The 14,471-nt window shown below is 42.7% G+C and overlaps 1 protein-coding gene across 1 annotated transcript in view; it reads right to left on the bottom strand.

Annotated features, from left to right (window-relative positions):
- GAP43 (growth associated protein 43) overlaps positions 1-14,471 on the bottom strand; it is a 145,444-nt gene that overhangs the window by 67,231 nt on the left and 63,742 nt on the right. The window lies entirely within an intron of this gene.

Here is a 14,471-nt window from a genome sequence, read left to right as displayed (position 1 = left end):
CAGTGCAGGGATTGACAGAGGGGAGAAGCCGGGGAATAGCGGGGGGACAGGTGGATTAGTCGGGCAGCAGAGTTTAGGATGGATTGGAGGGGTGCGAGAGTGTTAGAGGGGAGGCCACAGAGCAGGAGGTTGCAGTAGTCAAGGCGAGAGATGATGAGGGCATGGACTAGGGTTTTTGTGGTTTCATGGTCAAGGAATGCGCGGGTCCGAGAAATGTTTTTGAGTTGGAATCGGCAGGAGGAGGCAAAGGCTTGGATATGTGGCTTGAAACAGAGGGCAGAGTCAAGGATGTTGTGTACATGCATGCGTAATGCGTACGTGCATATTATATGTAGGAACACATAATCTATGCATTATGTGTCCATTCTGCTGTTTGTACATGTATGTGTGCGTTCATATGTATGTGATTATGGCTATTGTGTACATACATGAGGGGACACAGACATATTTATCGCATTGGAACCCTTCGCTGCTTGTCTCCCTCCCTGGCTCAGATATCGGGATGAGATCACAGAATCACCAAAGTTTGGTTGCAATTAATCAATAGGATCTTAAAGAACGTGTTCAGAAAAAAAGATGCAGATTAACCTTGAAAGATATTAGAAATATCACCTAATAATTCTGCACAGTGTCGTCCTGCCCTCTGAAAACATGAGCAGCGCTGAGTATACAGTATGTCTGCCAGTTTAATACAATGTATCAATCAATGTCCTATCGTTTGCTACAATGTATCAGTCTGATGTTTTGTCTTCACTTTGGATACAAGTAGCTGAGAACAGAACTAAGGACAATCAGTCTCTGGATAGAAGTTGTAGAAATCTCATTATTAAGACCATTTACATAAAAGTGGAAACATTTTCACTACTTTAGAAGTCTTTGGTACATCATATGGAAAGTTTGGCAGACGGATACACAGTGTATCTTCTCCAATAATCCAGGGCCGGAGGCTGATTTACTGCTGCGTTCTGGTAAGTAACAGCCAGATAATGACCTGACGTAATTAGTGGTAGAGGAGGTAAACGACTCGCCCGTCTGAGGATTGATGAAATGTTGTCAATATCAGGACGTGATGGTCGCAGAGAGCGGATAATAGAGTGTACGTAAGAGCGTTCTCGGCAATCCATCGGGGCGGTCGGATCTCTGCCGTACTCGTCCTGCGCTCAATAAATTAGCAGCTCTTAAATCTCGGAGGAGGCAGGAACCAATATCACCTGTGTCTGAAAGGAGATCTCCACCTCAGCAGCCACAATCACATCTACAAAACTGAGTAATATTGTAAATTCTATTTGTTTTTATTTAAACTGCAGCTGTCATTGATGCTGGCCAAACCACAAGGCTACGGTTAGGTGGATTCATAACTGGCTCAGTGATTGTACTCAAAGAGTGGTAATAAATGGCTGCACATCCAGTTGGAAGTGTTTCCAGTGGGGACCACAAGGCTCTGTCCTGGCCCCAGTGTTACAAGTGGGGACCACAAGGCTCTGTCCTGGCTCCAGTATGACAAGTGGGGTACCACAAGGCTCTGTCCTGGCCCCAGTGTTACAAGTGGGGACCACAAGGCTCTGTCCTGGCCCCAGTGTTACAAGTGGGGACCACAAGGCTCTGTCCTGGCCCCGGTGTTACAAGTAACATAGTAACATAGTAACATAGTAACATAGTAAGGCCGAAAAAAGACATTTGTCCATCCAGTTCAGCCTATATTCCATCATAATAAATACCCAGATCTACGTCCTTCTACAGAACCTAATAATTGTATGATACAATATTGTTCTGCTCCAGGAAGACATCCAGGCCTCTCTTGAACCCCTCGACTGAGTTCGCCATCACCACCTCCTCAGGCAAGCAATTCCAGATTCTCACTGCCCTAACAGTAAAGAATCCTCTTCTATGTTGGTGGAAAAACCTTCTCTCCTCCAGACGCAAAGAATGCCCCCTTGTGCCCGTCACCTTCCTTGGTATAAACAGATCCTCAGCGAGATATTTGTATTGTCCCCTTATATACTTATACATGGTTATTAGATCGCCCCTCAGTCGTCTTTTTTCTAGACTAAATAATCCTAATTTCGCTAATCTATCTGGGTATTGTAGTTCTCCCATCCCCTTTATTAATTTTGTTGCCCTCCTTTGTACTCTCTCTAGTTCCATTATATCCTTCCTGAGCACCGGTGCCCAAAACTGGACACAGTACTCCATGTGCGGTCTAACTAGGGATTTGTACAGAGGCAGTATAATGCTCTCATCATGTGTATCCAGACCTCTTTTAATGCACCCCATGATCCTGTTTGCCTTGGCAGCTGCTGCCTGGCACTGGCTGCTCCAGGTAAGTTTATCATTAACTAGGATCCCCAAGTCCTTCTCCCTGTCAGATTTACCCAGTGGTTTCCCGTTCAGTGTGTAATGGTGATATTGATTCCCTCTTCCCATGTGTATAACCTTACATTTATCATTGTTAAACCTCATCTGCCACCTTTCAGCCCAAGTTTCCAACTTATCCAGATCCATCTGTAGCAGAATACTATCTTCTACACAAGTGGGGACCACAAAGCTCTGTCCTGGCCCCAGTGTTACAAGTGGGGACCACAAGGCTCTGTCCTGGCCCCAGTGTTACAAGTGGGGACCACAAGGCTCTGTCCTGGCCCCAGTGTTACAAGTGGGGACCACAAAGCTCTGTCCTGGCCCCAGTGTTACAAGTGGGGACCACAATGCTCTGTCCTGGCCCCAGTGTTACATGTGGGGACCACAAAGCTCTGTCCTGGCCCCAGTGTTACAAGTGGGGTACAATAAGGCTCTGTCCTGGCCCCAGTGTTACATGTGGGGTACCACAAGGCTCTGTCCTGGCCCCAGTGTTACAAGTGGGGACCACAAGGCTCTGTCCTGGCCCCAGTGTTACAAGTGGGGACCACAAGGCTCTGTCCTGGCCCCAGTGTTACAAGTGGGGACCACAAGGCTCTGTCCTGGCTCCAGTATGACAAGTGGGGTACCACAAGGCTCTGTCCTGGCCCCAGTGTTACAAGTGGGGACCACAAGGCTCTGTCCTGGTCCCAGTGTTACAAGTGGGGACCACAAGGCTCTGTCCTGGCTCCAGTATGACAAGTGGGGTACCACAAGGCTCTGTCCTGGCCCCAGTGTTACATGTGGGGTACCACAAGGCTCTGTCCTGGCCCCAGTGTTACAAGTGGGGTACCACAAGGCTCTGTCCTGGCCCCAGTGTTACAAGTGGAGTACCACAAGGCTCTGTCCTGGCTCCAGTATGACAAGTGGGGTACCACAAGGCTCTGTCCTGGCCCCAGTGTTACAAGTGGAGTACCACAAGGCTCTGTCCTGGCCCCAGTGTTACAAGTGGAGTACCACAAGGCTCTGTCCTGGCCCCAGTGTTACAAGTGGGGACCACAAGGCTCTGTCCTGGCCCCAGTGTTACAAGTGGAGTACCACAGGGCTCTGTTCTGGCCCCAGTGCTGTTCATCATTTTCTAAATGATCTAGATAAGGTAACAGAAGGTAAACAAATCAAATTTGCAGACGATGTAAAGCTAGGAGGGATAGCTAAAGGTACCTTCACACTAAGCGACGCTGCAGCGATTCCGACAATGATCCGGATCGCTGCAGCGTCGCTGTTTGGTCGCTGGAGAGCTGTCACACAGACCGCTCTCCAGCGACCAACGATACCGGTAACCAGGGTAAACATCTGGTTACTAAGCGCGGGGCCGCGCTTAGTAACCCGATGTTTACCCTGGTTACCATCGTTAAAGTAAAAAAAACAAACACTACATACTTACCTACCGCTGTCTGTTCCCGGCGCTCTGCTTCTCTGGTCTGGCTGTGAGCACAGCGGCCGGAAAGCAGAGCGGTGACGTCACCGCTCTGCTTTCCGGCTGCCCGGCACTCACAGCCAGACCAGAGAAGCAGAGCGCCGGGGACAGACAGCGGTAGGTAAGTATGTAGTGGTTGTTTTTTTTACTTTAACGATGGTAACCAGGGTAAACATCGGGTTACTAAGCGCGGCCCTGCGCTTAGTAACCCGATGTTTACCCTGGTTACCAGCGAAGACATCGCTGAATCGGCGTCACACACGCCGATTCAGCGTTGTCAGCGGGACGTCCAGCGACGAAATAAAGTTCTCGACTTTCTTCCCCGACCAGCAACATCGCAGCAGGGGCCTGATCGCTGCTGCCTGTCACACTGGACGATATCGCTAGCCAGGACGCTGCAATGTCACGGATCGCTAGCGATATCGTCTAGTGTGAAGGTACCTTAACACTAGAGAAAACAGAGAAAAGATTCAGAAGGATCTAGATAAGCTTGAACAATGGGCAATGACTAATATAGTATTTAACATCTGGATAAGAAAAACAAAAATTACATCTATAGAATGGGAGGAATAGAACTAAGCAACAGCACGTGTGAAAAAGACTTCGGTATACTAATAGATCACAGACTGCACATGAGTCAACAGTGTGATGCAATGCAGCAGCAAAAAAGGAAAACACAGTTGTAGGCTGTATTAAGAGAAGCAAAGAGTCTAGATCACATGAAGTCATTCTTGCCCTCTACTCCTCTTTGGTCAGACCTCATCTGGAATATTGTGTCCAGTTTTGGGCACCACATTTTAAAAAAAAGACATCAACAACCTGGAGCAAGTTCAGAGAAGAGAGACCAGAATGGTGACCGGTCTGCAGACCATGTCCTATGAGGAACGGTTACAGGATTTGGGAATGTTTAACTTGCAAAAAAGAAGACTGAGAGGAGACTTAATAGCTGTCTACAAATATCTGAAGGGCTGTCACATTGTAGAATTATCATCTTTATTCTCATTTGCACAAGGAAAGACTGGTAGCAATGGGAGGAAACTGGCAGAGAGAAGGTACAGATTAGATATTAGAAAAAACTTTTTGCAGGTGAGGTTTATCAATGAGGGGAACAGGCGGCCACGGGAAGTGGTGAGTTCTCATTCAATGGAAGTCTTCACACAGAGGCTGGACAGACATCTGTCTGTAATGGTTTAGCGACTCCTGCATTGAGCAGGGGGTTGGACACGACTTCCTTCCAGCTCTACCATTCTAGGATTATATGATTCTATGAATCAGTCAGTCTGCACGATTTCTCCACTATTTAGTGTGAGACCTGAGTAGTCTGATCCAGTCCCAACATCACTATAGTGATTGACAGGTCTCTACAGCGGTGCAGCTAAAGTCCGATGGGCCCTGATGCAAAATTTGGACCTGAGCCCCTACCTGCATGTTGGTCAAATGTATTAGCCCTTGTTGTGTTCTAAATCCTATAAAGGCATATGTGTTTGTCACCTCCCCCCATAGTGTAATAATTTCCCCCCATTCTTTGTCACCCATTATGGGCCCTTCCTGGTATACTGACCCTTTCCTCTTCCTGGTATAATGTCCCCCCATCCTGAGTCCTTTTCTGGAAAATGGCCCCCATCCTGGTATCCCATCACTTTCCCCTTCTGCCCCAATCTTTGTACCCCTGGGTCTCTCCCATGTGTGTACATACCACGAGACCTGTCGAGCGGAGTGGGGAGATGCCGGCTGAGGACCATATCCAGGAAGTGTCGGACTAGTCAGGACTTTCCATATTGTCCCCAGAGTATTTGAGATAAGGACATACCCAGCTGCAGTGCTGCCGCCAGGCTCGGATTCTTGCTGCCTGCGGTTTGTGGCTGTATAAAGCAGGTGACAAGTTCCCTTTAATTATCTAGAACTGAATTTTGAATGCTCAGGAGTTTTTGAGTTGCATTATAACAGTGATTTATAACACATGGCTTTTCAGCTGTTACAAAACTACAACTCCCAGCATGCTCTGACAGCCGATGACTACTTTGCTAACAAGGTTATTAACCAATCACATTGAGGTGTGCAGCGCCCTCTTTCGCCTCTGTGGGGTACTGCTGAAGCACAACAGTGAACAGTCTTATTTTTGTCCCAGGTTCCCAATATTCTGATGAAACAATGGACTGTGATCACTGATTGATGGTGCTTCGCTCCGCTAACAGCTCGGCCCTACAACATGCACGCCCATACTTCACCATGAAGGAGAATAGAGGAGTAACACTTTGAGGAGGGAGCAGGAAACGGAAAAATTCACTGGGCTTCCCCTACTCCAACGAGACAAAAAATACTCTGTGCTGCTGTGGGACTCTGCTTCTTCCAATATTACTTCTCAGTCGGTGTCCTCATTACCAAGAACTATTCTGTACTGATATGTTTCCTACTTTTTGATACTCACATTCCGTAAACTGTCAAAATAATCCAAAAAAACGAGTGACCCCTAAATTACCAGGAGCAGAGGATTATATGAACATTATAATTCTTGCAGCCACCACTAGGTGGAGCCCTAACGCATACTGTTCTTACATTAGTATAACCCAGTATTCAGTAAGCTGCTGAGCTCCCCCTAGTGGTGACTGCAGGCAGGAAGAATTATGTTGTGTTTGGAAGTATATGTGTCAGAAGTCGGACCTGTGACAGCTGTGGGAGATACATGAAAAAACCTGGATATTAAAATGCCATTAAAATGCCATGATGGTAAATATTACTCATGATAATTTATTTGGAACAAGCTCCAATTGCTGCTATTTAACCGTTTTGATGCCACAGTCAATTGCTGACAGTGGCATATACGTGGTTTGATCCAGGGGAGTGCATTTACTTCAACACTGCCCCTACCCTTTGGGCTGAGGGTCTACTGTGTAAAGCCCACCGAGTGTTTGGAGGCTTCATAGGGGATCACTATATTAATAACATACTGCAATGCTATAGTGCTCCAGTGTATTGTAATAGTGATTGTGGTTTAAGTCACACAGGAAGGCTAAAAGAATATGAAAAATATACTGTACATTAAAAAAAAAAAGTTAAAAAGGTATCCAACAAGTAAAAATTAAATTTGACCTACTTTTTCAAAAAAAGAAATAAAAACAGATTAAAACAAGCACATTTGGTATCACAGCATCCAGAAAAGCTCAAATATTCAAAAGAAAACATGTGGAAAACGCTCAACGAAAAAAATCAACAATTGGGCTATTTTGGTAATTTACAATTGCAAAAAAAATGGAATAAAAAGCGATCAAAAAGCTTTATATACCCCCAAATAGTAACACTAAAAGCTACAGCTCAGCATGGAAAAATAAAAACATTTTTTTATAAAATTAACATTTTTTTAAGAACAGTAACATTTGGGCCAGCAAGAGGTTAAAAAACAATAAATTATCATCCTTCTCCCCTCAACTGTCAATGCCCGAGAGATCCTTTCCCTGGGAGACCCCCAAGGAAAAATGATCCAATTTTTAAAGTGGCAATTGGGGCTCATTTGTTTCAACTTTATAGATCTTTGTCGATGGAGAAGAAAAGGAAAAAAAGTATCAAGTATGAATCTTGGAAGCATGAGATAGAAATTGTGAAAGCACAAAAAAAAATGTCCCGGTAAGTAAGGGGTTAAGGACTCTGAATTTGTCACATTATGGAGACAGGCTAAGAAGACCCTCGGCAGGCTGCAATTCACATCACAACCACTAGGAGGCCAGGTTTACACACAAACATCTCCCGACAGAGTATCACAACATCATGTTATCGGTACAGCTGGTCGTCGTAATTATTTATGATAAATAATTATAATATACATTGTTTTATTGATTTTAATTAACTGTAAATTAACGTTGAGCCCAACGGGCGGAAATGTAATAATTTTATTCCCATTTATTAATTATACCGTAATGAATTTGTGTTCAGTGACAAGAGTCCAATGTAACGTCCCTAAACTGCTGACAATCACATTGTATCCGCTCGTCTCCTGGAAACAATGTTTCACAATATCCCGGTTCCCGCTCGTTACATTTTACTGCAGAATTGTCTATAATGACCCTGGTGCCGGCGGGGGTCCCCCTTTACCTGCTCTGCAGCCATCTTCCCCCCCCAAAGTAATTACATCCATTTAGAAACCACCATGAGGTATATTTAGGAGCGGAGGATAGCTGTAACACCGCCGTAAATTAGAACGTTAACCGTAAATAACGGGAAGAATAGAAAGTCCTGAGAAGGATCGGCGTCTGCGCGCGCTCGCATAGCGTGGGGCAATCCCGCAAGAGAAATGCGGCAATAAAACCGATTCCTCCTGCATAAAAAATTTTTTTTACATCTTTTAATTTACTTTTCATATTAAAATAAAAATAAAAAAAAAACCCGTGAAGACGCCGTCTCCTCCGCCCGATTGGAAGCCGCTTTAACAATATATTAGGGAATTGCTGAGAGAATGATCTATGGCTTAAATCAGGTTTTTGGGTTAAATACATTTTTTAAACTTTTTAGTTAATGTTTTTCTTTCCATATCACAATCCGTATATTAAAAATATTAATAATAAATAACAAATAACAATTCACAATAATTTCCCTACAAACTCCCCAAAGAAACTAGAACTTCCCCTCCCAAAAATTGAGCACCAAAAACCGTCTACAAACATTGATCTTGGGCAATTTTGCAATTTTACATAATTATTCTTCCAATGGGATCTGCCTTCCACAATTTTCTGGGAGTGGATGTTTTTTTTTATGGGGTCCTGATCTGCTTTAGAAATAATTAGGACCACCAGTCAGTCTCATTGCTGGTAATGCCATTATGACGGCGAACCTGAGGGGCGAGTCCTGCTACTTTTGACCCTTCTTAATATTGTATGTAGAGACTGATTTGCAGTACAGATAATTTTATTTTTGCAGCACTACAACTCCCATCATACATCAACAGACCCGTGAAAGTATAACATACCTTAGAACTTCCCCAAATCCTTAGAAATGCCCTGCTGTCCCAGAAGGTCAGGGGTACAGTGGCTTGCAAAAGTATGAATCCCCCTCCCCCTGGCATTTTTCATAGTTTGCTACCTCACAACTTGGAATTTCACTGTTTTTTTGAGGGTTTGCTTCAGTTCATGTAAAGAACATTCCTACAACTGTGAACTTTTGGTTTTCATTCAATTGTAAAGCAAACAAAAAAATTAAAAAAATTACTGAAAACTTCAGTGTGCATAATTATTCATCCCCTAAAGTCAGTACTTTGTGGAGCCTCCTTTTGTGGCAATTACAGCTGCAAATTGCTTTGGATAAGTCTCTATGAGATTTCCACATCTTGCCACTCGGATTTTTGCCCATTCCTCAAGGTAAAATTGCTCCAGCTCCTTCAGGTTAGATGTTTCCTCTGGTGAACAGCGATCGTCACGTCTGACCACAGATTCTCCATTGGCTTAAGGTGTGGGCTGTGACTCGGCCACTGCAGAACATTTACATGTTTCCCCTTAAACCGCTTGAGTGTTGCTATAGAAGTATGCTTTAAGTGATTGTCTGGTTGGAAGGTGAACCTCCGTCCCAGTCTCAAATCACTGACCGACTGAAACAGGTTTTGCTCAAGAATACCCTGTATTTCACATCATCGATCTTCCCCTCAACTTAGACCATTTTCCCTGTCCCTGCTGCCGAAAAACATCTCCACAGCATGATGCTGCCACCACCATGTTTCACTGTGGGGATGGTGTTCTTGGGGTGATGAGCTGTGTTGGTTTGGCACCAGACATAGCGTTTACCTCAGAGGTCAAAAAGTTCAATTTTGGTTTCATCTGACCACAGCACCTTCATTCAAACATTTTGAGAGTCTCTCACATGTCTTTTGGCAAACTGAAAATGAGCCTTACAATTTTTAAGTGTAAGTAAAGGCTTTTTCTGCCCACTCTTCCATAAAGGCCACCTCTATGGAGTGTACGGCTTATTGTGGTCAGATGGATAGATACTCCAGTCTCTGCTTGAGAATATCTGCAGCTCCTTCAAAGTTACCATTGGTTTCTGTGCTGCTTCTCTGATTAATGCCCTCATTGCCCGGGATGGTTTGTTATGGTACCATGTTGATTCCAATTGATGATAATAGATTTGATGGTACTCTGGGGGATCATCAGAGATTGGGATATGTTTTTATAACCCGACCCTGACTTTTACTTCTCGACAACTTTGTTCCTGACTTGCCTAGAGATCTTCTTGGTCTTCATGGTGTTGGTGGTGATCTTCTTGGTCTTCATGATGTTGTTTGTAGATTTCTTTGGTCTTTGTGGTCTTGTTTGTAGATCTCCTTGGTGTTCATGGTGTTGTTTGGAAATCTTTTTGGTCTTCATGATGGTGATTGAAGATCTAATTGTTCTTCATAGTGTTGTTTGAATATCTCCTTGGTTTTCACGGTGTTGTTCGGAGATCTCCTTGGTCTTCATGATGTTGTTTAGACATCTTCTTGGTCTTCGTGATGTTGTTTGGAGATCTCTTTGGTATTTGTAGTCTTGATTGGAGATCTCCTTGGTTTTCATGGTGTTGTTTGGAGATCTCTGTGGTTTTCATGGTGATGTTTAGAGATCTCCTTTGTCTTTATGGTGTTGTATGGAGATCTCTTTGGTCTTCATGGTGGTGTTTGAAGATCTCCTTGGTCTTCATGGTTTTGTTTGGAGATCTCCTTGGTCTTCATGGTGGTGTTTGGTTACTGGTGCCTCTTGATAATGGTAAAGCAGTCTCTGTGGCCTTTCAGATAAGGTAAAGTGTATATACTGGGAGACATGTGACACTTAGATTGCACACGGGATGACGTCCTGTCAATAAGCTTGTGAAATATGAAGATAATTGCTTGCACCAGAAATTTTTAGGGGCTGCATCGCAAAAGGGGTGAATACATATACACATGACAATTTTTAGTTATTTGAGACACAGATACAGTTGATTATAACTGTAGTGACAGAAAAACCTGCAAGAACCTTCAGATCAGGTGACATTCTCAATACATTTGAGCTCTCTGCCCTTTACTGATCCAGCCTCTGGCCCACCCATCTGGCCCATCAAGAGTCACTCTCATTTCATCAGTCCATAAAACCTGTGAAAAGTCAGTCTTAAGATATTTCTTGGCCCAGTCTTGACGTTTTATCTTATGTTTCTTGTTCAAAGGTGGTCGTTTTTCAGCCTTCCTTACCTTGGCCATGTCCCTGAGTATTGCAAACCTTGTGCTTTCTTCTGACCCATTTTGCCAAAGGAAAGGAAGTTGCCTAATAATTAAGCACACCTTATAAAGGGTTTTTGATGTCATTAGACAACACCCCTCCTCATTACAGAGATGTACATCACCTGACTTACTCAGTTGGTAGTTGGCTCTCAGGCCTGAACAGCTTGGAGTAGGACAACATGTATAAAAAGTATCATGTGATCAAAAATACAATGTGCCTAATAATTCTGCACACAGTGTACTGGGTGTAGGGGAATGTACTGTGGAGACATCATACTGTGATTGATATAGATAGATTATAGATAGATCACTATGTAACACAATTTTTGTTCCTGGCTTCCAAGTATAATATTTCAACTAGTTATGTTTAAAGACTATGGAAAATGACTACATTCAGCACAAATTTTGATGTTATGACCACAGGTAAGAAAAATTTTGTATTTATTGTGTCAAAAAAAAGAAATTACACTACAACCAATTTTTATTTATTTTTTGTTCCTGGGTCCAAAGTGTGTTTTCCTAACCCGTTATGCCTAAAACAAATAGAAAATGGTTGTTGTTCCACAAAAACTTTGCTTCTGTGATCAGGACAATGAAGACAACTCAGTATTGAATACGAATGGAAAATTTTACCGAAAACAGACAAATTTTTTAAATGTCATTGTCCTGATCACAGAAGCAAAGTCTTTGTGGAACAACCACTACTTTCTATTTGTTTTAGGCATAACGGGTTAGGAAAGCACACTTTGGACCCAGGAACAAAAAGAAATAAAATTTTGTTATATAGATAATAGATAATAGATAGATAGATAGATAGATAGATAGATAATAGATAGATGATAGATAATTAATAGATAATATATAGATAGATAATAGATAGATAAATAATATATAGATAGATAATAGATAGATGATAGATAGATAGATAGATAGATAGAAAGATAAATAATAGATAGATAGATAGATAGATAGATAGATAGATAGATAGATAATAGATAATAGGTAGAAAGATGATAGACAGACAGACAGATAGATAATAGATAGATGATAGATAGATAGATAGATGATAGATCGATAGATAATAGATAGGTAATAGATAGATGATAGATAGATGATAGACATATAGATAGCAGGATAGTTAAATAGATAGATAGATAGATAGATAGATAGATAGATAGATAGATAGATAGATAGATAGATAGATAGATAGATAGATAATAGAATAAAAAATGGAACAGCACCGTATAGATTAATTCAGGGTGCAATAGATAGATAGATAGGTAATAGATAGATGATAGATAGATGATAGACATATAGATAGCAGGATAGTTAAATAGATAGATAATAGAATAAAAAATGGAACAGCACCGTATAGATTAATTCAGGGTGCAATACCCTCCAAACAAATATCCATTTGTATAAATAATAAAAAAAGAAAAAAGGAGGCAGCACTCCGATAAATGATGAAAAAGAGTGAACTTTATTAGCCCTTACTGCAGAACTTTTATCTCGAAACCCAAACAGAACTTTCGGCAAATTAAAATATCAATTAATCTTGGGAGGCTCTTTTATCTCGAAACCCAATCTCCCATGTCTGTGAGTTCGGCTAGTACTTATACGCTTTTAACCTATTACCATGTAGTCCAGATACGCGATATCATAATCACGTTATTTGTGCATACTGGACTAAATAGATACAAAAAGAAGCAAAAAATAGTATATATATGTCAAATAGTAACAAACTTTATTAATTAAATCAAGAATTAACCAGAATCACAGAAATAATTAACTTGTGAGAAACACCAAGGACAAACTGAGACAAAAAGAAACACCACAGTAGCAGGGCTAGATTGGGCTATACCACAGGCACTAGAGATGACAAACATGAATAACCTCAAAATGAGGGGAAGATATATATCTGTGATAGGATATATAGATCACCATGAATTATGATAGGATTTTAAATTATATAACAGGTCAGGAAAAGGAGCTACCTGGGGATGGTTTCTGACCCGATATAAGCTTGTTAATGGACCGGGCTTACATCTAACGAGGAACTGGTGGCAGCATACCATTCTGGTGTTATTGGGGGATCCTGGCAGTAACGGACCGCAGGTTTATATCTATATTTCCGGCCTGGGACTGGTGGTATATATACCGCCCTCACTGCAGAGTGCCCAGATAATCAGTACCTGACAGGGTAGCCTCTCCAGCGACTACTTATCTTAGGTGCAGTTCCCATCCTAGATATTGGAAATTATTTTGGCTAGGAGGTAAAGGGAGGGGAATTCAGCCCAACCCAGAGGGGTGGTAGCAAATTTGGGAGGGGGCGAGCAAAGGATTAAAAGCTAGCTACACACTTTCAGCCTAGTCTTCGTTCTGCCATGGAAGCTACGTTGCGTCACGTGTGGAGACGGACCAGGAACTAATAAAGCACCTGTGGACTCAGCGCTTCCCTGGGGCCCACATGCTATAAGACACGGTAACTTGATGCATACAGCTAACTGCTACCCCAACCCGAACACTAATTCTGTATTTCCTGTATATTACTCTGTATATATTTGGAGATTCTAGTGCGCCTTTCGGCAAATTAAAATATCAATTGATCTTGGGCAGCTCTTTTATCTCGAAACCCGATCTCCCATGTCCGTGAGTTCGGCTAGTACTTATACGCTACCTGTGGTTGGTTTCTGACCCGATATAAGCTTGTTAATGGATCAGGCTTACATCTAACGAGGAACTGGTGGCAGCATACCATTCTGGTGTTATTGGGGGATCCTGGCAGTAACAGACCGGAAGTTTATATCTAAATTCCCAGCCTGGGACTGGTGATATATATACCGCCCTCACTGCAGAGTGCCGGATAACCAGTAAGTGACAGGGCAGCCTCTCCGGCAACTACTTCTACTATCCTAGGTGCAGTTTCCTGACTCACCTGAGGGTAAGGGAGGCATCAGAGAGCTGTGACTGTGCAAGCTCCATCACAGATTGGTGACGGCGGGGTGATATCCGTATTTCCCTGTCCTCTCATGTGTGTGCGTTATCATTACAATAGGTAATAGATAGATAATAGATAAACATAGACACTAATCTTGCAGGAATGATGGATGTGCCAAGTAGCTATTAATTAGAGGGTGATGTACTTTGTACAACGCCCACCATGCTGTGCACAACGCCCATCATGGGATGGCGATCTTCCCGAGAAATGCACAGCGGCCTCTGCTACATCCATTACAAATTATTTAGAGGGCAGTAGTTACCACTAATGTTATGGGATTTGTGAAATGCCCTAAAAACTATAGGCCCCAAATTGTGTTCCTAAACTTCAATACAGGACAATATAATTTGTCGCCCCCTGATTGCATGGTAATAACAAACCCTTTACTTGGCCTCCTGGGGGAGAATTTCATGTATGATCAGTTCTACATCACCAGCCCTCCATACGTAGTCACA

Source organism: Ranitomeya imitator, chromosome 3, assembly GCF_032444005.1.
Source record: "Ranitomeya imitator isolate aRanImi1 chromosome 3, aRanImi1.pri, whole genome shotgun sequence".
NCBI classification, from domain to species: Eukaryota; Metazoa; Chordata; class Amphibia; order Anura; family Dendrobatidae; genus Ranitomeya; species Ranitomeya imitator.
Note: the sequence above shows the minus strand (reverse complement) of the source record. Positions and strands in the feature narration are given on the sequence as shown.